This window comes from Pseudophryne corroboree, chromosome 1 (assembly GCF_028390025.1).
Source record: "Pseudophryne corroboree isolate aPseCor3 chromosome 1, aPseCor3.hap2, whole genome shotgun sequence".
Taxonomy (NCBI): Eukaryota; Metazoa; Chordata; class Amphibia; order Anura; family Myobatrachidae; genus Pseudophryne; species Pseudophryne corroboree.
This window is the reverse complement of record NC_086444.1, coordinates 896,293,187-896,320,474: the sequence shown is the minus strand read 5'-3', so window position 1 is coordinate 896,320,474 and position 27,288 is coordinate 896,293,187. Positions and strand designations below refer to the sequence as shown.

Sequence of the window (27,288 nt, the reverse complement as noted above, 5' to 3'; positions counted from 1 at the left end):
GATATATGAAACTGAATAACATACAAGGATAATTATAGGCAGATTATTATCTTAAAAACAAAAAGGTTAAAAATGAGTACATAAATCACATAAAACACATAAATCCATTTTGTGGAGAGAAACAAGAAATGGAGCAATTCCCGATGCCAGATTGGCTTCCCAAGAATTGTACTCCATTTCAGTTTGTCATAGCATTTTATGCCTGCCTGGGCTATCACATATCCTACATTTGTTCCTTGGTTTTCTATATCAATGCAAATTAGTCAAGATCCTGCATGTCAACACAATATTCTTTTGGTGGGGTAGGTGGGTTTTTTGACACAGATTTTTAAGGAATTTGGAGAGTAGATTAACATTGATGCATTAGTAACAAGAATCATCACACAACTTTTTGATCTTCCCATAAACCATTATCTGTTCCATGATCTGATCATCTCCCTATATCTGCTTGACTCAGGTTGGTTCTATCTTTTAAGTGATTGCTACATCAGGTACACTCATCGGAAAACTGTGGGTGTAAATAATTTATGCTGTTGACTGCTGACTGCATAATTGTTGATTAATCATACCAAACCTGTGTATTTATTTATTAAAGTGTTTTTATTTCTAATATTGTGTGTGTCTACTTTTTTTTCTTGGCGAATTACAGGTGGCCCTAGTGCAAGGGTAAGCTGCCACTTGTGTTCACCAAGTGCCAGTTGTATTTCCCCAAGTTCCAGCTTGTGCCAGCATCCATGTTTGGCAACCAGGCCATGCTGGGACTTGTAGTTCACAAAATGTTTTTAAATCTATTTTATTTTTATTACCCAGCACCAGGCATAAGGAAGGTGCTTGTAAAGCTTCGGTGACTGCACCATCTTGCAAGGCATTTTATTCCTATCCACAAAAATTTTGCTTATAATTATAGAAATTTAGCATTTTAAGAGAACTAATAAAAGTTCAATTGTTGGCGCTGCACACCACCTCCTTAAATTTGTCTTGAGTATACATCTTCATATAACTATAATGTTATCATGTTGATATGTATTTATCCTACCTAGGAAACAGTCTGCCCATATAATTAGAAATATGTGGGATTCTAATTGTAGAAACATTATTTAAGAAAAAAGTAATGTAAACAAATTTGTTCAAAGACATTATCTACAGTACAACATATTTTCAATGTTTCTGGATGTCAGTATATATTTATATACATAATGTGGTTATTTTAGTTTTTCAAAGTCGCAGCACTCTCTAACTTGAAATAACTAAACAATGACTTGATGCTGCATATTTATAGATAAATACTCCCCTGTCTGTAATCAATAATAACTGGGATGATCAAAATGTATTCTGCCTTGGATCCATGAGTTAGCTGAGAATCTTGCAGCAATCATTATTTAAGCATTGTTGACCTTTAAAAAGGATGATATTATCACAGGGCCGATTTTTGCCACCTGAGAGTAAGTAATTTGGTGCCCTACATTCACACACACACACACACACACACACACACACACACACACACGCACGCACGCACGCACGCACACACACACACACACACACACACTTTGAAACAATGTTTCTGGATGTCAGTATATATTTATATACATAATGTGGTTATTTTAGTTTTTCAAAGTCGCAGCACTCTCTAACTTGAAATAACTAAACAATGACTTGATGCTGCATATTTATAGATAAATACTCCCCTGTCTGTAATCAATAATAACTGGGATGATCAAAATGTATTCTGCCTTGGATCCATGAGTTAGCTGAGAATCTTGCAGCAATCATTATTTAAGCATTGTTGACCTTTAAAAAGGATGATATTATCACAGGGCCGATTTTTGCCACCTGAGAGTAAGTAATTTGGTGCCCTACATTCACACACACACACACACACACACACACACGCACGCACGCACGCACGCACGCACGCACACACACACACACACACACACTTTGAAACCATGTCAAAAGCACAGTAATAAACAATTGGCAAAGTGACAACCAGCACCATCAGGGTGCATCCAGCACACATTCCCTGGGAAAATGGATAGGAACACAAGAAAACTAACATGCACCTCAGATACAGTATTGTGGGGGACTTTGACTGTCCAACTGCTGTAGGACTACAAAGTCCAGAATGCTAGTCAGGACCTAGGGCCAATTAAAAAGGAGGAGTACCAACTTTCTGGGGAGGGGTGACACACAATGTGGGTTATCCTGGTTCCAGAGAGGAGTCCCTAGCGCTGGCTGGTTTTATATTCCTGATATAAGCCATACAGTCACTGTATCACACACACCGGGGGTGGGGTGGAGGTGAGGGGGGAAGGGTTGGGTCGATAACTCCGACTGGCCAACTGCAGTAGGACTATAAAACCCTGCATGCCAGTTGCAACCTAGGACCACTCTTTGGGAGGCAGCAGCTGTCCTGGCATACAGAGACCTCACCTCAGTGCGGAGACCGATTAACAGCACTGCTGCTTCCTCTTGCCCTTTCCTCCTCTGGTGGAGCTGCCATGCAGGAATGGGGGGGCACTGAGGAGCAGGGTATTGGGGGCAGACATAGTTTACACAGGCACAGGAGTAGGTGAATGGCCACCCCCGCCATATTCATAAGTGTTCTAGTTGCCGGGGGTAGTTTCCCAGGAGTCCACATTGGTGGTACTGAGGAGCGGGGACATGTAGTGTGGATTCTGTCTGGGACCCAGCAGTAGGTAGCCCCTTAGGGCCCTGTCAACCTCTAGTGGAGCTGCATGCAGGAAGGTGCTGGGGAACAGGCCTGGGGGCAGACATCGCTTCACATGCACGGAAGTGTGTGAGATGCAGTGAACCCCCGCCCCTCCCCCCCGCAGTTATGGCCATGTCTAAACCCAGAATTGGGAATCCCATCTCCCAAAAGTGAAGGATGTGCTGTAAACCCAGAAAAATATGTGGTTAATTTACATGAAGCAAAATACTTGGGTTATATAGGGCATCAAGTCCAGAGCTGTACAAGGTAAAGTCAGTGCAGAATCGGCCAAAGCCACTCAAAAAGAGTCAGCTACAGTACACTCCTTCTTCAGACTCATTTTCTATTACAGGTGATTTGTAAGTCATTTTTCCACCTTGCCAGAAATGCTATGGAAGAATTGTCCTAATAACCTGCCAGGGAACAAGGCAGCTAAAGCAGCCTGTCTTGAGTTATGATTGGCACTATGCCACTCTCTGGTGCTACAAACACCTAACTTTCACCAGAGGTTCATTCTACAAAAGGATTCCTCTAGTGTGGGTTTAGGGCTGTACTATACTAATTGAAAGAAGGTGAAGAGAAACCTGTCTCTTTGTTGCCCAGAGATGAAAATTATGCCACAGTGGAAAAGAGTGCTTGGCCATCAAATGGGCCAATGATGCCCTGCATTATATTATCTACTTGTGTGAGAGCTTACACTGGTAGAAACTAGCAAGTAATGCACCCCTTCGTTGCATGTACACAAACAGGGAAGTTGGTGCTAAAGTGGTCTAATGGTTTTAACATTATAGCAATTTAAATTCTCCATGGAGCATAGACCAGGGGTCCTAAATAAATATGCAGGTACCCACTCTACAGAGTATGCACTCTTCGCAAAATCTGCACTCCCTACTTGGCGCTCTGCTCCATGGATTTCTAGGGGTAATTGTCAGGCTTTGAGCTGTGGATTAGAAACACACAGGCAGGAAGCCTCTTTGTGTTAAGTAATTAGTTAGTGCTTGGATGGAGTATGTTGCCTTGGAGGCTGGGTGTGACCAATGTCAATCAGTGGTTGATGTATAGCTAGGTGGTCTATGTCTAGCAAGGGAAAGGGTGACCTGAATGTATGGATGTTTTGCTGTGTGGAACTGAACAAGCAGACTGTCTGGGTTGTCCTCCTATTGAAAACTGTGAAAACTTTGTTTCTTACCTCTCCTCCTTTACTTTGGACCACTGACACCCATCCAGTTATATTTTGTTCCTGTGCTTGTTTACATACTTATGAAGTGCCTTTGCCAAACAATAAAGGATTATATAAAGAGGCCGATCAAGATTAGAATAAAAGAACCATTTAAGAAATATTATAAACAAAATCTAAACACATAGATGTCCACAACTCAGACCTGAAGGATCTTACTTCACCATACTTGAGCATTTTAGAGAAAATGAAAGAGGAGGTGAAATTGAGTAAAATTTATAAAATAGGGAGTAATTTCCTATCTACACTTTAATGAATGATTTTATACAGTTTAGTTTTTAGGTAATTAAATATTTTAAGCATTACATTTAAAATAAGTTAATGAATAAGATTTTGATCACATACTTTTTTTATACAGCAATTATAATTTTTAATAATACTTTTTCTTTTTATTTGAATTTGGATTTTTATTTTCAGAATTGATTTTTAATTTTATTTAATTTTATATTATTTAAAAATATCTAATGATTTATATAGGTTAAATACAATGATTATTTGATCTTAAAATGTATGTCACTTTAATAGGCTTATTTTTTTGTTTGTAAACATCTAGTAAAAAAAGGCGGGATTCCTCACCATCATTATAATTAATTAAAAACACAGGTGTCAAGTTGCTCTTAAAATGGCACCAAAAGCAGTAAGGTGTTCAATGTCAACAGGAAACCCCAAGTGGGGGAATGACCCATGTTATATTTTGGATCAGAGTTTACAGCTAGTCCTTTTATTACCCCATATAGTAGTGAACAATGTTTTCTTTTTTAGTGTAGATATAAAGTTATTGAACTTTTAATTTCATTGTAGGATGGCCTATCTTGCACAATTTTGAAAGAATACAAACAGTGCTAGATATTCACATATTTGTTATTATACAATAAATAATTAGGTATTAGGATATAACAAATGTATAAGATGTCTTAGATAATCATACAGGAGAAAGAAAAATGCTGATGCATGCTCTAAGCACTAAGAATGCTGATATTCGAAAACACATTTGATAAACTTTTACTTGGAGTATAAGTGAAGTTCTTAGAACACATTTGACCAAATATGTGGGCCCATCCACCAACGTAAAGGTGAATTTCAATAGATGGGTCCATACCATCTTTAACACTAACACATTATATTCATTTATCCAGGTCTTACCTTTAAATAGAGCACATTCTAATGTGTAGTCAGCAATGTAGGAACCTGTACTATAGATAATCAAACTGGTTAGTTAATTTTCCATTATTAAAAGCTGAAATTCAGTTTTTATAATAGCCTGAACAGTAATTCGTATTTGGATGCTTAACAGACATTGATAGAACCAATATAATTGCCACTGCTTATTAAACATGTGTAAATATACTATTATCTTAATATAGAATGGGAAGCCCATGCAAACATACTAGGCCATAGAAAATCTTTTGAACATTAAAATTAAAATATTTTCACCTTTTCAAAGAACCATTGGTTTTAAAATATCCATGTCCAAAGATTGTAATATGTATTTTTTGTACAATGTACAGTATGCGTGTAAGTAGAGTTGTTAAATTGTTTTTAGTAAGTTAGCTAATGTTTGGAAATGTATACAATTGTGGATTCTATTAACAAGTACATCCTCCTAATTTTAGTAATACTACTGATGAAGTTTCAGAAGTGAAATGCATTGGGTCTAAAGGGTAGCTTTACCAACAGCAAGTTCACAGAGAGTGCATACTCCCAAGAAGAGCCGGCCCTAGGCATAGGCAAACTAGGCAATTGCCTAGAGCATTTGGTATGCCTTGGGGCACAAGCAGTTTCTGCTGATTAAAATTATATGCAGCATGCCTATATTCTGTGTGTGACTGTGTCTGTATCTGCATATGAAATGCTACGTTACAGTGTATTCTTGAAATCACTGTAACGTAGCATTTGTATGCAGATACAGCCACAATCACACACATAATATATGCATACTGCATATCATTTTAATCAGAAGAAGCTGCTCATGCATTCTAGCCACATAGTAATGCAAATAAGATGAATTTTCATCAAAAAAGGCGCCCAACGCTAGCAGAGCTGCCAGCTGACTCATGCCAGGCATCTCCTGCTGCATGGTGCATTGAGGCAAGATGTATGAGGACACATCTATATCCAAGCAGAGGCAGAAGTCACAGTGTTAGCAGCCATGTGAGTGCTGTGTGAGTGGGTTGGTTGTGCAGTAGTGTTCAGCATATGTGTAAGGGGCATTATGTGTATAAGAGCATTAATAAAGGTTGGCATAATGTGTAAGGCGCATTATGTTTATAAGGACATTAATAATAATGTGTGTCATGTGTAAGGGGCATTACTGTGTGGTATTATGTGTAGAAAGGGCACTACTCTGTGGTCTAATGTGAATATGGTGTGGTGTAATGTGAATAAAGAGCAATTCATTGTGATATAATGTGAATAAAGGGCACTACTATGAGGAGTAACGTACATAAGGAAAAATGGTACTACTGTGTGATGTAACGTGAATAAGAGACACTATCGCATGATAAAATGTGAATAAAGTTGCACTAATGTGTGGCGTAATTTGAATTGGGGGTACTATTGTGTGGCCATGCAAGAACACACCCCTTTTGGAGCTGTGTGCCAAATGTGAGCACTGTTTCTTTTTAAAATATAGGGGGTAGGAACACCAAAATGAGGACTGCTATTGGTGAGGGGTGTTAGTGCTGGGAAAGGGGTGCAGGGTCAGAGGAGGAACTAGCGGCGGTGCTAGGGGTACTAGCCAAAATCTTGCATCATATTAGTTAGGGCCGGCTCTGTCCCCAAGGAGGATCTTGTGGACTATTCAACAATGTAAAATAACTTGCGTTAAATAAGAGTATACACATATTTAGGAGAAATCACTATACAGCAAAATTATTGGATGTGGGCCCTTTTTTTTGGCTGCTATTAGTGGCACAATTTCCTTCTAGGATCTTTATCCAGTTAAGGGGTATATTTACTAAGCCTTCGATGGAGATAAAGTGCATGGAGATAAAGTACAAGCCAATGAGCTCCTAACTGTCATTTTTCAAACACAGCCTGTAACATGGTAGTTAGGAGCTGATTGGCTGGTACTTTATCTCCATGCACTTTATCTCCATCCAAGGCTTAGTAAATAGACCCCTAAGTGTGGAAACATTGGTGATTTGTGGCCTAGAGTCAAAAGCTGGATGAGATGGAGGGTGAAAAGGTTTTAAAAAATGGTTACAAAGAAGAGAATACAAGACAATGAGTATTCAGATAAGCATATAACCTACACAAGTATTTAAAATGTATGCTTAATACTGTTAGATAAGATTGTACGCTATTAGTCCCTGCTCAGTATTTTGTGATAATGCCGATATTATCTTAAACCGTAAAGCTATACCTCTAGATACACTTTTACCGTGGAGCCGCTATGGCCACTAGACTGAATACACGCGCTACGCACTTTGTACGGTATTTGCGTACAGAGTCCCATACGTGGTACGTACTTGGCGTACACACGCCGCGCTGAGTGTACAGAGTACGCACAGCGCGCGCACACACAATTGATAACCTTTAAACCTTATTAGTAATACAATGTAATAATATGGTTACACTTTAAACCTTTATGCAGCAAAGCACTGCAATGATGTTATACCTTAAACCTTAAGTAGCGCTGATGGTATAAAGTACCCGCAGTGCGTTCACCTTATCAATACTTATAAACCTTATACAGTTAAATACGCTTTAAACCCTAGCAGGGAAATGAGGACACAACACCAATATGTAGTTGAACCACAGGGTTCTAAGGCCACAGTGGATTATTTCAAAAGGTAAAACAGTACAAATTATACACTACAGGCTAACAAGATAAATCTACAACAGAATAATGGCTACAGTCAATGTACATACGTGAGAATGTTCGCAAGCGCTTCCCGGTCCCGGTCCTCCGCTAATCAGGTTGAAAGCGTTAAGAGTCTGTGATAGTGACCTGGCCTGCAGCTCGCTCTTTATTCAGTAGATCAAAACATAATACAATAGACACTGTGTGCTCTTCTTCCATTGGTTCGGGGGTGGGACATATCCTGTGCACCGGGGACCATTGGTCAGTTCAAGAAGTGGGCGATGGCTAGGACTTGAGATGTGGTTTCTGTTGTTTACATCTGAGTTCCCGCCCCATGATCAGTTAAACCCATCACATTAATCATAAATCTGGTATTATTAATAACTTAATGAGGTAATATTTAATAATGTTCTTATTCCCACCAGATTAATGTTTACGTGTCTCTGAACAATATGATCCCACACATGATATGATTATCTATTTCAATCTTCAAGATATACATATATCCACATATTCATATATATATATATATATATATATATATATATAAACACTCACTTCCTCCAAAATAGAAAAAAGAATTTAGACCAGCACTCACGTTTGATGGATGAAAAAAAAGGGTTTTTTTTATTCCTGACAAGCCATCTGGAAATACCCACTGCTACAATCCGCCCAACAGCTGTTTCAACGCTTTCTGGTTTTCATCAGGGGCAATTGTCACTCTGTCCGGAGTCCTTTTAAAAGGCAGAGAGAGCGCCGAGGGTTTTGAAACCGGAAGTCCGTCACCGGGAGGCAGCGCGTCATAGCCGCTGTCCGATTGGCCAATTCCGCACACGTGGGTTGCGTTGCCATAATACACAAACCCGGCTTTCTCCTTAGTAACCCGCTCTGGCAGCGTGACGTAGGTGTAGTTCAGGCAGATCGATATTCAGCGTACAGTGGCAGACAGGTGCAGTTGCTGCTGTCTATGTCTCCAGCCATAGGTTAGTCCGTGGAGTAATTAACCCCACAGTGCGCCAACAGTATGGAGATATGACAGTCCAGAATAGAGAACAATAGTCAATGGCAATAAATTAAGGTGAACAAACTGTGTTAGCTTGCACAGCAAGGGTGTACCCAGGGGATATAATGTCTCAATCACTATATGCAGTACAATGCCAAGGACTAATGAAACACAACAGTAAATGGTCACAATTATTGAGATAATGTGGATGCGGGCAGCCAACGTGAGAGACAATAATAATTATAATTGCCGTGCAGTATCAAGAGCATAAACAGAGCGTCACCTGTGGGTCAAGAATTGTCCCTTAGTACAATACCCAATATTCCCATGTTGTCTCCATACATGGTACTAATTGGGCCCAACACTGCTTAATTACCAAGTTCAGATGGGATCGGATGGTTTCCAGTGTGGTATGATTGTATCAGACAGATGTGTCCCTATGCAATAATACACAGTGTGACAGTGCCATCCCTCGCCTCTCAATCATAACATATCCCGTGTGGTGATATGTAAGGATGGACACCACCAATAATGCCAGTGTCTGGGAGACAGTGGGGAGGGGTGGGGAAGGTACACCAAGTTCCTTGATACAACACCCAGTATTCCCACCTTGTCTCCAAGTGTGGTACTGACTAGGCCCATCACTGCTTAATTGCCAAGATCAGACGGGATCGGATGGGATCCAGTGTGGTATGGTAGTATCAATCTCCATGGTATGTAGGATAGGAGTGCAAGGAAGTGCAGGACAATCAGGGATTAGCAGGTGACAATTGATGAGGACATGTCATTGATGATATAACATGACACACGGCGGTGTCTCTGAAAAATAAACCAAAAAGATTAGACTCTATACAGTGATGTACAGAGTCAGAGGAAGCATCCTAGGCGGAATTCTTCATTGAGCCCATTAGGGGCCAATGTTTGTAATCTATCAATCCATTGATGTTCTCTCTGTAGTAGAATTTTGTTGTGATCACCACCCCTTTGGAGCAGTGGGATTTGTTCCAAAATGCAACACTTGAGTTGGTTGATAGTATGTTTTGCTTCCCTAAAGTGTCTGGCCACAGGTACATTTGCAAAGTCACCTGAGGCCCCCCCTAGGATGATGCTCTTTTTGATTGTGGAACGATGTTGGCTTAAGCGCTCTTTTAGCATTCTGCTAGTCTTTCCAACATAAAGCAGGTTGCACGGACATTTCAACACATAGACCACAAATTTACTGTTGCAGTCAAGCCTTTGTTTAATGGTGTAAGTCTTGTTATCCTGAGGGTTAATAAACCGATTGCCAAGTAGCAAGAAAGGACAGTTTGGACAGCCTGTACATTTGTAAACCCCTGTTTTGGTAGTCAACCAGTGAGAAGGTGTATTCTTTTTTCTCTTAGAGAAATCTGTTACAACAAGCATGTCTTTCAAATTCGGTCCTCGTTTATATGCAAATCTAGGTGGTTGCGTGATGGCTTTTGCCAGACTTGGATCTGTGCTAATGAGATGCCAATGTTCATGGATCTTGTTGCGAATGAATTTAGAAGCAGTGGTATACATGCTGACAAAATTAAATCTGTCATTGTCTCTGTTGGAAGAAATGTCTTTACTAGATAGGAGTTCCTCTCTCCTTATCTGGCCAATCCTTGTAAGTGCCGAATCAATCTCCTCCTTTGAGTATCAACGCTTCCTCGATCGTGGATACTCAAAGGAGGAGATTGATTCGGCACTTACAAGGATTGGCCAGATAAGGAGAGAGGAACTCCTATCTAGTAAAGACATTTCTTCCAACAGAGACAATGACAGATTTAATTTTGTCAGCATGTATACCACTGCTTCTAAATTCATTCGCAACAAGATCCATGAACATTGGCATCTCATTAGCACAGATCCAAGTCTGGCAAAAGCCATCACGCAACCACCTAGATTTGCATATAAACGAGGACCGAATTTGAAAGACATGCTTGTTGTAACAGATTTCTCTAAGAGAAAAAAGAATACACCTTCTCACTGGTTGACTACCAAAACAGGGGTTTACAAATGTACAGGCTGTCCAAACTGTCCTTTCTTGCTACTTGGCAATTGGTTTATTAACCCTCAGGATAACAAGACTTACACCATTAAACAAAGGCTTGACTGCAACAGTAAATTTGTGGTCTATGTGTTGAAATGTCCGTGCAACCTGCTTTATGTTGGAAAGACTAGCAGAATGCTAAAAGAGCGCTTAAGCCAACATCGTTCCACAATCAAAAAGAGCATCATCCTAGGGGGGGGCTCAGGTGACTTTGCAAATTTACCTGTGGCCAGACACTTTAGGGAGGCAAAACATACTATCAACCAACTCAAGTGTTGCATTTTGGACCAAATCCCACCGCTCCAAAGGGGTGGTGATCACAACAAAATTCTACTACAGAGAGAACATCAATGGATTGATAGATTACAAACATTGGCCCCTAATGGGCTCAATGAAGAATTCCGCCTAGGATGCTTCCTCTGACTCTGTACATCACTGTATAGAGTCTAATCTTTTTGGTTTATTTTTCTGAGACACCGCCGTGTGTCATGTTATATCATCAATGACATGTCCTCATCAATTGTCACCTGCTAATCCCTGATTGTCCTGCACTTCCTTGCACTCCTATCCTACATACCATGGAGATTGATACTACCATACCACACTGGATCCCATCCGATCCCGTCTGATCTTGGCAATTAAGCAGTGATGGGCCTAGTCAGTACCACACTTGGAGACAAGGTGGGAATACTGGGTGTTGTATCAAGGAACTTGGTGTACCTTCCCCACCCCTCCCCACTGTCTCCCAGACACTGGCATTATTGGTGGTGTCCATCCTTACATATCACCACACGGGATATGTTATGATTGAGAGGCGAGGGATGGCACTGTCACACTGTGTATTATTGCATAGGGACACATCTGTCTGATACAATCATACCACACTGGAAACCATCCGATCCCATCCGAACTTGGTAATTAAGCAGTGTTGGGCCCAATTAGTACCATGTATGGAGACAACATGGGAATATTGGGTATTGTACTAAGGGACAATTCTTGACCCACAGGTGATGCTCTGTTTATGCTCTTGATACTGCACGGCAATTATAATTATTATTGTCTCTCACGTTGGCTGGCCGCATCCACATTATCTCAATAATTGTGACCATTTACTGTTGTGTTTCATTAGTCCTTGGCATTGTACTGCATATAGTGATTGAGACATTATATCCCCTGGGTACACCCTTGCTGTGCAAGCTAACACAGTTTGTTCACCTTAATTTATTGACATTGACTATTGTTCTCTATTCTGGACTGTCATATCTCCATACTGTTGGCGCACTGTGGGGCTAATTACTCCACAGACTAACCTATGGCTGGAGACATAGACAGCAGCAACTACACCTGTCTGCCACTGTACGCTGAATATCGATCTGCCTGAACTACACCTACGTCACGCTGCCGGAGCGGGTTACTAAGGAGAAAGCCGGGTTTGTGTATTATGGCAACGCAACCCACGTGTGCGGAATTGGCCAATCGGACAGCGGCTATGACGCGCTGCCTCCCGGTGACGGACTTCCGGTTTCAAAACCCTCGGCGCTCTCTCTGCCTTTTAAAAGGACTCCGGACAGAGTGACAATTGCCCCTGATGAAAACCAGAAAGCGTTGAAACAGCTGTTGGGCGGATTGTAGCAGTGGGTATTTCCAGATGGCTTGTCAGGAATAAAAAAAACCCTTTTTTTTCATCCATCAAACGTGAGTGCTGGTCTAAATTCTTTTTTCTATTTTGGAGGAAGTGAGTGTTTGTATCATTTACCAGGACCCTGCACCTGAACTTATCGTTACTGACATAGAGTGCTGTCATTTTTGTTATATTTTATATATATATATATATATATACACACACACGTACACACATACTCCTGCTATTACAATTTGTTAGGAATTATATATTTATTCATTCAAATATATATATATATATATAATATATATTATATATATATATATATATATATATATATATGAACACCTACATCTCCATGGGTTTTAGACTAGGAATTTTAATATCTTAAATTTCTATCTGTCTGGTCTTGTGTTGTGGTTAGCTATTGTTTCTGATTTTCTAAACAGCTTAGGTTCCTGGGTATTGTCACTTCGTTTGTTTTTGCTTTCAGGTGAGACAATGACAATTCAGTACTCATTGTTTTAAATAGAAACTTGGCTATTTTAGTAAACAAAGGTGTTTGCCTTCTTCATAGAATTTCAAAGCTTAGTGTAAATAAGGCCATTGTATTTTAGTCTCTGGGAGTTTTAATTTATGTGTGTCTGATTTTCATGCTATTTAAAGGTTAAAGCAGACAGCGTGGGATTTATACAATTTATATATATTAGATTTATGATATGTCTTTGTGGCTTTTCCATGAGAGTACAAACTCCACTGTAATTACTCATACCACAGTTAAACCGGGTAGGACCGCGGGTGCGACCATACGCAATTTGCGGATATGTGCACACATGGCGGACATGTGTGTGTGGTTTGTACGTGATGTGTGTACTGCAATATTTTTCGACTTTGACAGTCTACCCTTTGGCAGTCAACAATAACTGCCACTATCTAATCACTAAACAGAAAAATATCAATACAATATCTACAGAAGTTTGGATAATCGGGAGAGAGGGATAGGTAGGAAATGTATGACCTAGTGGGATAGTAAAAAGCATGTATGTATGAATCCATAACACAATACAAGAAATATATACAAAATGCGCTTCAACACTGGATAAATAAAAATGAAATATTTCAGACTGATTTGTTCCCAAGAGGTCGTGATGTCTCTGATAGATTTCTTCCGGAGTTTTCTCCAACAAGATAGTACATAAATGGAGAAAAATAAAAAGGAAAATTGTCCAATATGTAATAAGTTCTTTATGAGATAATAAAAGTCATATAGAGGGACTATAGGATATAAAGTCTCCCCTCCTTGGTGTCTTTTTGGAAATATTCAAGGGTCACCCGAAAAGATGTGTCGATCATAAACGAGGGATGCTCGCTTTCTTGCTTACTTCAATATACATGTGCGTACTCCTATAAAGGTATCTTTAGGGTTTTCATAGAAAGCTTCACTCCAAATGGTAATCGGTTGATCAAACTATTTCTCCAAGTTGTGGGACATGAATAAGACCACAAAAAGAGAAGAAATCAATGTGTAGTGATTCTCTATATTGGTGAAATAATGGGTGTAAAGACAAAATATATATATATGGGTCCCTTTTCCTCTGTGTCATATATTGCGTTTAGGGGACCACCGAAGAAGAGTGACGGATCACAAACATATGATGCTCACTTTTAGGCTTACATAAGATTAGGTGAACAAATACACATAAAGGTATCTTTCAAACAATTAGACACAAAGATTTTTCAAGCTTTTGAAATGACACGCTTACACGTGGGCTTACTTGAGGGATGCGAGGTATATTCCCATAGCAATTTCTTTAGGTAAACTTCCGTAGTAAATCTCCACCAAAAATTTGTTTATAATAAACAAATCGAATTTTATTCAAAAAATGTAACATAAAACATGAAAACAAGGATCACTTAGTCTAGGCAGTTGTGAACTTCCCAATAGGAGGAAAGAAACATATGCGGGCCCAAAATGTTCCTACCAGATCTACAGGGAGCCTCAAAGACAACAGGTCACCAAGTTCTCACCAAACAAAAAATATGCCACCAACGCGTTTCGACTACTCTGGTCTTCCTCAGGGTGGTGGTGGGATCCCAGAGCAATCTATTTATCCTCTGTTGGGTCCCACCCCTTTTAGGTACATAGTGGAGAAACTATCAAACTTGTCTTAATAAGGGATATAATTATATATCCCAATATCTAAAATCAGAAACAGGATGCAAATTGAAATAAAAGAAATGAATTAAACCATAAAAAGCTTCTAAAAGTATATAAATAAGTTAATGCGGGTTGTCGTGGTAACCGCAAGGGCAACCAATCCCATGTTCTTCCTGGTTCCACAAAGGAAGTTGTAGAGCTTCCTGGTGTATGGAACGCATACACCAAACGTGTGCGGCGGATACAGGAAGTGGTGATGACGTGTTTCCGACCTTATGCGTTCCACACGTCCCGCATTTCCGGATGTGTGCGTTCCACAGATTAAAAACGGCCGTGATGTGTGGATTACACATCAATTTGGTTAAATAAAACTATATATTCAACTAATAATATAGCGTTTAGTTTAAAAACCACTTTCTTGTCACATTTTAGGTAGTGGTTATGAGAGTTATTTATGAAGAATGAAAATAACCATAAGACATACCCTGATGAGAATATCTATAGAATATAAACTATAGGTGGATATATTTAAACACTGAAAAATATGGTGTGTTTACTGTACATTGTGCTACTGGTGCCTAATTATAAACCTAAATAAGAAAAAAACAGATCCTTGATATAAAGCATTACAGATGTAAATAGAAGCATGTAATATTTCAGGGTACCTATGGAGGAAATAAATATACTGATGTCCTTTGTTACAATTGTCAACCTAAATATTATATAGACCTGATGGGAGAAGTCAGTAATTGTGGGGATAGGTGGAAAAGGTGAGTTACAAGAACCATTTCAATTCGAAGTCCACATTCAGACCCGAAGGGGACAATGTTTTCATATCATATATATATTTCATCTCGGTTCTTGCTAGTAATGAGTTTGTATCTTTTTTCCGCCAATTACCTTCTATTTTCTTTATCCCTATAACCGCAGTAATAGAATCTAACGAGCATTGATGTTCTTCCCTGAAGTGATTTGACAAATTGTGTTTGTCCAATCCTTTTTTGATGTTGCGAGTATGTTCCCCCCATCGCTCACGGAGCTTCCTTGATGTATGAATCCATGTCTGAGGGGCATGTATCATCGTGCCGTATATGTTCTAGATAAGCTTCGAGGTATTGCGAAGTATACATTAAATCCTTCTCATCCCGTATTAAGGGTCTGTAAGTGGGCCAACAAACACTACCAAGCTCTTTTCGGCTTCTTGTTCCAACAAATGGGGTGCACATTTAGATGATGATACATGGAGGGGGAACATATGTGAGTGCTAATATATGTGGATATCACCTGTCGACTATGTGTGTCACTAACTGAAGGTTGTAGAGATGAAGATAAGACACATATGTACAATACATTCACATAACATTGAATCATTCTTGGGTGTTGATCGAAGTCTCTTCCGGATGGGTGTATTTTTGCTGAAACACAGGAAAAACGGGTGAAAGAAACGGGCCTTGGAATTCTTTTGCAATCTTTATCACAACATCGTTTCTATAGATGGATCATAAATGAAATCTGCTGCTGTAGCAATGCCCCCGCTCCTTAAACTCATCACTTTTGTACTGCGCTTGCGCCGCGTTAAAATTCGAACACATCTAAATATCAAGCCAATAATTATGACGACTCCCAGGATACAAAGGAGAAACTTTCCTACACTCATAACAACATTTTGAGCCCATTCTCATAAGCCTGAGAACCAATTGCGTGGGTTCAACCATGAGACCCAGCCGGTCAGTTCATTACTCACAGCAGTCAGGGTAAGGTTGTGTCTCCTTCGGAACTCCCACTTCAACTGCAAGATATCGTCCATCTTTTGATCAATGATCTCAGTTGGGTCATCAGTGCTGTTTGTAATATACGTGCAGCACTTCACACCATATTGAGTTGCCAGTGTGACACAGTACCCTCCAGTCACAGCTGTGATATAATTGAGGACCATCCTGTGCTGGATCAGTTCCGTTTTGTAAGCTTGCAACTCCCTTCCTGTATACCTGAAGGTGTCGTCATACATCTCAGTGATATTATCTATCAGGTTCGCTAGCGCATGGATGTACCTATAATTTATAATTCCTCTGGCAGTACGGGTGATATCTAATGCGAGAAGGAATTGAATCCCGGTGGATTCGTGGATCAAATCAGAGACTATGTGCTCTGTCCTATCTATAAGGTGTCTCTTAACGATGTGTTCATAATGAGTATGAGTATAAGGAGCTTGAGCACTGCGGTGAACGTCTTTCATCTTATCATGGGTTATGGTCATAACCTCTGGCAACACTCTTCCAATGTAACACAATCCCTCTGAGTTTGGGGCAAGCCACTTATACGCCTTCCTCCCACATATGAAATAAGCATCATCAGGGAGAACATATGGGACAGAATATGACATTACCATATTGCAAACTTTCCAAGTGAAAAATCCTATCCCTATCTCTCTCATCTGTTCAGTACACGTATCAGGCTGTATGATATGCGCACAGTACCCTGGTGATACTTCTCCAACCCGCATGGTCTTACTTCCTTGAGTTTACCTGTACTGAAAATACCTTCCACCGTTGGCTATTTGGCGTATAAGTTCAGAGTCTACGGGTACCCTGTCAGCTCTGTGTGAAAATGCCATGGTCTGGTTATTCCATGTCACCTCCCAATTTTCCGGCTTTCGGGAATTGGAAATGTTGAAACACACTAAGGATCTATCTACATGGTACTGGTGGAGCTTCAAACTAGGGGGCCTAGAAATTTTTAATTTCTTGTCCACCGGTCTCCCACCCCGTAATTCGAGTACCTCATCTATTGCTAAAGGGTACGGTACTAGTCCTGACTTGCTCTGACCTTGAGGTACTTGTGAGCACACCCAACATTCTGTTTGGCTTAAAACCTTACCCACTAGTGAGTGATAATCACTCAATGGATGACGGTCCATGTTGATATTAAGGCTGGACTGACATCTCTGGATGCACCCGTCCTCAACTATGTTTTCACAATTTCTACAAATGCAATTTTCTTCAGCCAATAACCCTTCACAGTGCCTCCTAGTTTCCTGACTACCAGATCGTTTTCTGATACTCGCCTTTGCTCGATGGATGTGTTGCTCTTGGAATTCTACAAATCCGTCCTTGCCATCAGAACCCATTCCAGATCCTTTCTCGACCTCTCTGGTACTCTCACCGAAACAGACTGTTCTCATCAACAACAGGATTAACAGGAAAACCCGGAACGCAGTCTCTTGGGGTAAGTCCATCTTGTTTAAGGGGAGAGAAAGGGAACAAGAAGGGGGAGGAAAGGAGGGTAGTGGGAGGTGGAGAAAATAATAAAAAGGAAAAAGAAAACTGGTGTGACAACCGCCTCTGGTGTTTTTGTTCTCCCTGCTCAGGTGCCGTGACAACAGTCCTGCCTCTCAACCTTCCCGGAACAGACACTCCAGTGATACTATATTCTCTCCGAGTCAACGACTTTACTGTAGGGAACATAAATCTTGCATTACAATGTGTTTAACTGTTGTGTGAAGTAAACCATCCGTGGAAAATGAAAAAGAGAGATAGAGAGAAAAATAATAAAACGAAAATTTGTCAGATTTGCCTTCACCATCAGGCTGTCACACCATCATGTCTATCGGTATCTATGCACAGTCTCCCTTCATCAGTATTTCCACTCTCCACCCTTTGTGCATGGCCAGGCACAGTGATGCTGGTGAGATATACTGGGTTTGAGCAGACCTCTGAAAAGACTGAGTAGACATGTGACGTTTGAGCTGTAATTCTGTCGGTGAACGTCAGAGATGAAGATGAAACTTTAAAGGCAACTCACAGAGTTTAGTAACAAAGAAGATTTTACAAAGTTTGACATCTGGATTGGGCACTACGGGGAATGATTCCCTAATCGGTCTGTTCCCCTAAAAAAAAATTCTATGTGTGTTATATCTCTACTGGGACTATCCCAGCCATCAATCCAGTGTCTTGTCTATTCTAAGTTCATAGGGAACCCGGTATCTTTGAGATAATTTTCTCTACCTGTGATGGACATGCTTCTAAAACAGTGAAATGCAATATTAGTCTTCGTGGGTATTTTAACATATTTTGTGCTTCCTGGGTGGGAGCACTCTATATGTATACCATCTCTAACAAAACTCCTGTTAAATTACTTAGAGGTCACTTCTGTTAGAGAGAGAGACGCAGAAGTTTAGAAGCCTCCTCCTAATTTTCGTAAGTTCTGTCAAAAGGGTAAAGTTGCATTTATTCTGTTCTTCCCATTTAACCGAATCTGTGTTTTTCTATTCTGTATTGTGATTCCTTACTATATGTCCCTTGATCCCATCTATGTGTTTAATAACGTGGCTTGTTTACTCTGTCTAGGGGTCTATATTGGCTATGTGCTCTACTACTCCTACAATTTCTAGCAAAATGTCCTTAATTTTTACAAATGTAACATATCTTCGGTCTTTTGTTACTACTAGGGTTTTGGGGTTTGGGCTGATGAGACTTTGGTGTAAGAGCCTGCATACTTTCAATCCTCAGCCTCTCCTCTCGCAGTTTTCTACACCTAGCAATATTCCTATGGTGTTCAATTGCGCACTCTCTAAGGCAAGCTACTGTGACCCCTCTCCAATTAGGCAAAGATGTTTGTACTTTGTCCCTCACTGTCTGATCGAGTCCGTCCATTAGCACAGACACAGCCACTTCTCTGCAATTTTCATTGTTCCCTGCATCTAATACCCCCATGTATCCGTCCATTTCCTGCAGTGCTCGGTGGAAATATTCAGATGTTATTTCATTTTCCCTCTGTTTTATGGAGAAAATTCTTCTCCACTCAGTGGGGAAACAAAACTCTATTTTCCTATTAATTCGTTCTATATTTTCCTGATTGTTTCTGTCAGTCATAAGAATATCTGACTCTAATCTACAATCAGTGATGAATTTTTTTGTGTTAATGTTAGGGGGTAGGCATGCTTTCAAAAATGTCCGCCAATGTTGGTTTGTCGGTTCATAAACATTACCCAGATCTCTGATAAATTTCTGACATCTGGCTAAATGCTTCCGAGGGCCGGGGAATTCTGAAATGATTGATCGCAGCTCATCTCTGGGCCACGGGCAATACATTGCATTATTCCTGGTGAGGACTACTTCCTGTCTATCGGTTCCCCCATTGGGAGTTACTATTCCCAAGACAGGGTGTAATCTTACCATTCCGTTCCTAAACTGTTTACTGTGTGGTGTTGTTGTTTCTGTGCAATGAACTGTCTCATACTTACCGGTAGCTGTGACCTCACCAGTTCTTTCATTAGGGTATATTGTTACTGCACTACCTGGTTGGACAGGTCCCACCTGAGTTTCCTGCAACATGACTGCTTGGAGGAGAGCTGCGATTTGGCTGAATCATTCATCTTCCTGTGACCTAAAACCTTGGAGAGACTTCAAAACAGGATACATTTTGCAAAAGTTAGGGTTAATACATTGCTCTTTCATACTACTATCATTTACGGATGTATCATTGACTGTAGCCTTCTGTTCCCCTTCGACCTGTGTCGACAATGGTGTGTTCTCATTCCCGCTAGGTTTGGAACCGGCTGCATATGTTAATTTCCCTTGCATATCGCCCTCTTGCTGCCATAAATTTAAACAATCTGTATGTCTAATCCTTTGTTTTCTGGATTTTATTAGACATATCCTACTCCTTAAATTCTGCAATACCTCTGGTTCAAAACTAGCTATCCCGGGAAATGATGCTTTATCCCCCACAGTCATTTGTGCCCATTCATCACAAAAGGTCTCAGTGTGGGGACCATACTTCCCACACATTACTAACCGAGCTGACCCCCTGGGTCTCTTCTCTGCTGTCTGAACCCTGACTGAGGAACGTCCCTATGTTGTGCACTTGGCTCCCATTGTGGACCTTTTTAACACGGGAACACTTCCTAAAATGCACCAAACACAGTAGTCTACCGGTGGAAGTCTCAAAGTTCTTCCACTAACTTCTTCTGCTCCGAATATCACGGATCCGCTTTTTTTTAGCAGACACGTGTAGCCGTTGCAGGCCCTACTTCGGCCTATATCCCCTGGGCCTTTAGGTACCCAGTGAATATCTGCCTCTGGAGGGACCAGCGAAAACTCCCTAAACCTTTATTTTACACAAATCACACTTGCATGTGCTTCACACAACGCGTATGATGATGAGATTTACACACAAATATGCAAAATTTTGTATCACGTTGCGCCACGTATTGCCCACACAACCGTGCGGTCCAATCGTACCACTCATAGACACTTGCTATCTATAAGTGGTAGGATCACTGGAGTCTTCACACTGTGCTCCAAAACAGCCGGAGTGTAATACCACGAAAACTTTATCACACTCCGTTGCACGTATTCACCTAGACCGTGCTCACCATGTTTTCACCTAGACCGTGCTACACCAAGTTTCACCAAGATCACCAAGTTCACCAAGCGGGGTTCAATACATTCACACCTTTTTCAGCCCACACTAACATTCTATAGTTTTCTGGTCAGAAAAATATCCTTTCCTGTTGACTGATAGCTTCCCCAGAGGTAATACAGTAAAAAAAGGTTTTATTTAAACTAAATCTTGGACACTGAGCAATTTGTGCTATTATCGCGTGGCTACTGTTTCGCGCCTAAACTAAACAATGCTATTGTGTAATTTGTACTTAGCGGCCATATCCTTACGCACATTGCGTTAACACGCGATCGTGCGTACGTCTTTACGTTGCGTACGCAGTCCCGTCCTTTGTCCAAGACACGTGTACAAAAGACCGTACGTCCGCAATAGTACAAATCCCACACTTCTATCAATGTGAGCAATGTTAACTATAATCGCTCACTTAACACAGCACACAGTTCCTTCTGTATAAACCTTTACAACTAGGCCAGGCTGCATGTGCATCTTACACTTATTTCTTAAATATTTACTCTATATTTAAACTAAATAGCAACAAATTTTTCAGTACAGGTCAAAATGAATCTAATAATCAATATTTATGGCAAAAATGCGAGCAGATATGCAAAGTACAAAATACAGGTGTATGCGTGTGATGTGTGCGCATTTGGCGCCAAACAGAAATTCAGACTTTAAAAATAGCTTTGTATATTTACCTTACGGATCCCACCAGCATCCCTACAAACCATGCAGAGCAGACGCCATCATATCAGCAATTGAGGTAGGGTTTAACAGAGTATCCACCAACCAGGAGAAGGATTACGTGGATACCTGTCCGCCCTTTGCTGATAGATAAAGTCTGCTGTAACCTGCTAGGCTGTGGTTATGAGGAAAAACCGGACGATGCTCCCAATTGATAATGTCGATATTATCTTAAACCATAAAGCTATACCTCTAGATACACTTTTACCATTGAGCCGCTATGGCCACTAGACTGAATACACGTGCTACGCACTTTGTACGCTATTTGTGTACAGAGTCCCGTATGTGGTACGTACTTGGTGTACACACGCCGCGCTGAGTGTACAGAGTACGCACAGCGCGCGCACACACAATTGATAACCTTTAAACCTTATTAGTAATACAATGTAATAATATGGTTACACTTTAAACCTTTATGCAGCAAAGCACTGCAATGATGTTATACCTTAAACCTTAAGTAGCGCTGATGGTATAAAGTACCCGCAGTGCGTACACCTTATCAATACTTATAAACCTTATACAGTTAAATATGCTTTAAACCCTAGCAGGGAAATGAGGACACAACACCGATATGTAGTTGAACCACAGGGTTCTAAGGCCACAGTGGATTATTTCAAAAGGTAAAACAGTACAAATTATACACTACAGGCTAACAAGATAAATCTACAACAGAATAATGGCTACAGTCCATGTACATATGTGAGAATGTTCGCAAGCGCTTCCCGGTCCCGGTCCTCCGCTAATCAGGTTGAAAGCGTTAAGAGTCTGTGATAGTGACCAGGCCTGCAGCTCGCTCTTTATTCAGTAGATCAAAACATAATACAATAGACACTGTGTGCTCTTCTTCCATTGGTTCGGGGGTGGGACATATCCTGTGCACCAGTGACCATTGGTCAGTTCAAGAAGTGGGCGATGGCTAGGACTTGAGATGTGGTTTCTGTTGTTTACATCTGAGTTCCCGCCCCATGATCAGTTAAACCCATCACATTAATCATAAATCTGATATTATTAATAACTTAATGAGGTAATATTTAATAATGTTCTTATTCCCACCAGATTAATGTTTACGTGTCTCTGAACAATATGATCCCACACATGATATGATTATCTATTTCAATCTTCAAGATATACATATATCCACATATTCATATATATATATATATATATATACACACACACACACACACACACACACACACACGTACACACATACTCCTGCTATTACAATTTGTTGGGAATTATATATTTATTCATTCATATATATATATATATATATATATGAACACCTACATCTCCATGGGTTTTAGACTAGGAATGTTAATATCTTAAATTTCTATCTGTCTGGTCTTGTGTTGTGGTTAGCTATTGTTTCTGATTTTCTAAACAGCTTCGGTTCCTGGGTATTGTCACTTTGTTTGTTTTTGCTTTCAGGTGAGACAATGACAATTCAGTACTCATTGTTTTAAATAGAAACTTGGCTATTTTAGTAAACAAAGGTGTTTGCCTTCTTTATAGAATTTCAAAGCTTAGTGTAAATAAGGCCATTGTATTTTAGTCTCTGGGAGTTTTAATTTATGTGTGACTAATTTTCATGCTATTTAAAGGTTAAAGCAGACAGTGTGGGATTTATACAATAAATATATATTAGATTTATGATATGTCTTTGTGGCTTTTCCATGAGAGTACAAACTCCACTGTAATTACTCATACCACGCTCAAACTGCGCAGGACCACGGGTGCGACCATACGCAATTTGCGGATATGTGCATGCATGGCGGACATGTGTGTGTGGTTTGTACGTGATGTGTGTACTAGAGATGAGCGCCTGAAATTTTTCGGGTTTTGTGTTTTGGTTTTGGGTTCGGTTCCGCGGCCGTGTTTTGGGTTCGAACGCGTTTTGGCAAAACCTCACCGAATTTTTTTTGTCGGATTCGGGTGTGTTTTGGATTCGGGTGTTTTTTTCAAAAAACACTAAAAAACAGCTTAAATCATAGAATTTGGGGGTCATTTTGATCCCAAAGTATTATTAACCTCAAAAACCATAATTTCCACTCATTTTCAGTCTATTCTGAATACCTCACACCTCACAATATTATTTTTAGTCCTAAAATTTGCACCGAGGTCGCTGTGTGAGTAAGATAAGCGACCCTAGTGGCCGACACAAACACCGGGCCCATCTAGGAGTGGCACTGCAGTGTCACGCAGGATGTCCCTTCCAAAAAACCCTCCCCAAACAGCACATGACGCAAAGAAAAAAAGAGGCGCAATGAGGTAGCTGTGTGAGTAAGATTAGCGACCCTAGTGGCCGACACAAACACCGGGCCCATCTAGGAGTGGCACTGCAGTGTCACGCAGGATGTCCCTTCCAAAAAACCCTCCCCAAACAGCACATGACGCAAAGAAAAAAAGAGGCGCAATGAGGTAGCTGACTGTGTGAGTAAGATTAGCGACCCTAGTGGCCGACACAAACACCGGGCCCATCTAGGAGTGGCACTGCAGTGTCACGCAGGATGTCCCTTCCAAAAAACCCTCCCCAATCAGCACATGATGCAAAGAAAAAGAAAAGAAAAAAGAGGTGCAAGATGGAATTGTCCTTGGGCCCTCCCACCCACCCTTATGTTGTATAAACAAAACAGGACATGCACACTTTAACCAACCCATCATTTCAGTGACAGGGTCTGCCACACGACTGTGACTGATATGACGGGTTGGTTTGGACCCCCCCCAAAAAAGAAGCAATTAATCTCTCCTTGCACAAACTGGCTCTACAGAGGCAAGATGTCCACCTCATCTTCACCCTCCGATATATCACCGTGTACATCCCCCTCCTCACAGATTATCAATTCGTCCCCACTGGAATCCACCATCTCAGCTCCCTGTGTACTTTGAAGAGGCAATTGCTGCTGGTCAATGTCTCCGCGGAGGAATTGATTATAATTCATTTTAATGAACATCATCTTCTCCACATTTTCTGGATGTAACCTCGTACGCCGATTGCTGACAAGGTGAGCGGCGGCACTAAACACTCTTTCGGAGTACACACTTGTGGGAGGGCAACTTAGGTAGAATAAAGCCAGTTTGTGCAAGGGCCTCCAAATTGCCTCTTTTTCCTGCCAGTATAAGTACGGACTGTGTGACGTGCCTACTTGGATGCGGTCACTCATATAATCCTCCACCATTCTATCAATGTTGAGAGAATCATATGCAGTGACAGTAGACGACATGTCCGTAATCGTTGTCAGGTCCTTCAGTCCGGACCAGATGTCAGCATCAGCAGTCGCTCCAGACTGCCCTGCATCACCGCCAGCGGGTGGGCTCGGAATTCTGAGCCTTTTCCTCGCACCCCCAGTTGCGGGAGAATGTGAAGGAGGAGATGTTGACAGGTCGCGTTCCGCTTGACTTGACAATTTTGTCACCAGCAGGTCTTTCAACCCCAGCAGACCTGTGTCTGCCGGAAAGAGAGATCCAAGGTAGGCTTTAAATCTAGGATCGAGCACGGTGGCCAAAATGTAGTGCTCTGATTTCAACAGATTGACCACCCGTGAATCCTTGTTAAGCGAATTAAGGGCTGCATCCACAAGTCCCACATGCCTAGCGGAATCGCTCCCTTTTAGCTCCTTCTTCAATGCCTCCAGCTTCTTCTGCAAAAGCCTGATGAGGGGAATGACCTGACTCAGGCTGGCAGTGTCTGAACTGACTTCACGTGTGGCAAGTTCAAAGGGCATCAGAACCTTGCACAACGTTGAAATCATTCTCCACTGCACTTGAGACAGGTGCATTCCACCTACTATATCGTGCTCAATTGTATAGGCTTGAATGGCCTTTTGCTGCTCCTCCAACCTCTGAAGCATATAGAGGGTTGAATTCCACCTCGTTACCACTTCTTGCTTCAGATGATGGCAGGGCAGGTTCAGTAGTTTTTGGTGGTGCTCCAGTCTTCTGTACGTGGTGCCTGTACGCCGAAAGTGTCCCGCAATTTTTCTGGCCACCGACAGCATCTCTTGCACGCCCCTGTCGTTTTTTAAAAAATTCTGCACCACCAAATTCAAGGTATGTGCAAAACATGGGACGTGCTGGAATTTGCCCATATTTAATGCACACACAATATTGTTGGCGTTGTCCGATGCCACAAATCCACAGGAGAGTCCAATTGGGGTAAGCCATTCCGCGATGATCTTCCTCAGTTGCCGTAAGAGGTTTTCAGCTGTGTGCGTATTCTGGAAAGCGGTGATACAAAGCGTAGCCTGCCTAGGAAAGAGTTGGCGTTTGCGAGATGCTGCTACTGGTGCCGCCGCTGCTGTTCTTGCGGCGGGAGTCCATACATCTACCCAGTGGGCTGTCACAGTCATATAGTCCTGACCCTGCCCTGCTCCACTTGTCCACATGTCCGTGGTTAAGTGGACATTGGGTACAGCTGCATTTTTTAGGACACTGGTGACTCTTTTTCTGAGGTCTGTGTACATTTTCGGTATCGCCTGCCTAGAGAAATGGAACCTAGATGGTATTTGGTACCGGGGACACAGTACCTCCAACAAGTCTCTAGTTGGCTCTGCAGTAATGATGGATACCGGAACCACGTTTCTCACCACCCAGGATGCCAAGGCCTCAGTTATCCGCTTTGCAGTAGGATGACTGCTGTGATATTTCATCTTCCTCGCAAAGGACTGTTGAACAGTCAATTGCTTACTGGAAGTAGTACAAGTGGGCTTACGACTTCCCCTCTGGGATGACCATCGACTCCCAGCGGCAACAACAGCAGCGCCAGCAGCAGTAGGCGTTACACGCAAGGATGCATCGGAGGAATCCCAGGCAGGAGAGGACTCGTCAGAATTGCCAGTGACATGGCCTGCAGGACTATTGGCATTCCTGGGGAAGGAGGAAATTGACACTGAGGGAGTTGGTGGGGTGGTTTGCGTGAGCTTGGTTACAAGAGGAAGGGATTTACTGGTCAGTGGACTGCTTCCGCTGTCACCCAAAGTTTTTGAACTTGTCACTGACTTATTATGAATGCGCTGCAGGTGACGTATAAGGGAGGATGTTCCGAGGTGGTTAACGTCCTTACCCCTACTTATTACAGCTTGACAAAGGGAACACACGGCTTGACACCTGTTGTCCGCATTTCTGGTGAAATACCTCCACACCGAAGAGCTGATTTTTTTGGTATTTTCACCTGGCATGTCAACGGCCATATTCCTCCCACGGACAACAGGTGTCTCCCCGGGTGCCTGACTTAAACAAACCACCTCACCATCAGAATCCTCCTGGTCAATTTCCTCCCCAGCGCCAGCAACACCCATATCCTCCTCATCCTGGTGTACTTCAACACTGACATCTTCAATCTGACTATCAGGAACTGGACTGCGGGTGCTCCTTCCAGCACTTGCAGGGGGCGTGCAAATGGTGGAAGGCGCATGCTCTTCACGTCCAGTGTTGGGAAGGTCAGGCATCGCAACCGACACAATTGGACTCTCCTTGTGGATTTGGGATTTCGAAGAATGCACAGTTCTTTGCTGTGCTGCTTTTGCCAGCTTGAGTCTTTTCATTTTTCT

The 27,288-nt window shown here is 41.5% G+C and overlaps 4 pseudogenes; 2 read left to right on the top strand and 2 right to left on the bottom strand.

Moving 5' to 3' along the window:
* Window positions 1-9,062: 9,062 nt before the first annotated feature.
* On the bottom strand, window positions 9,063-9,182 carry LOC134934984 (5S ribosomal RNA; annotated as a pseudogene).
* A 160-nt stretch (window positions 9,183-9,342) lies between these two features.
* LOC134945411 (5S ribosomal RNA) lies at window positions 9,343-9,462 on the bottom strand (annotated as a pseudogene).
* A 1,938-nt stretch (window positions 9,463-11,400) lies between these two features.
* On the top strand, window positions 11,401-11,520 carry LOC134945407 (5S ribosomal RNA; annotated as a pseudogene).
* Window positions 11,521-11,680: 160 nt separating this feature from the next.
* On the top strand, window positions 11,681-11,800 carry LOC134934261 (5S ribosomal RNA; annotated as a pseudogene).
* The last annotated feature ends 15,488 nt before the right edge of the window (window positions 11,801-27,288 follow it).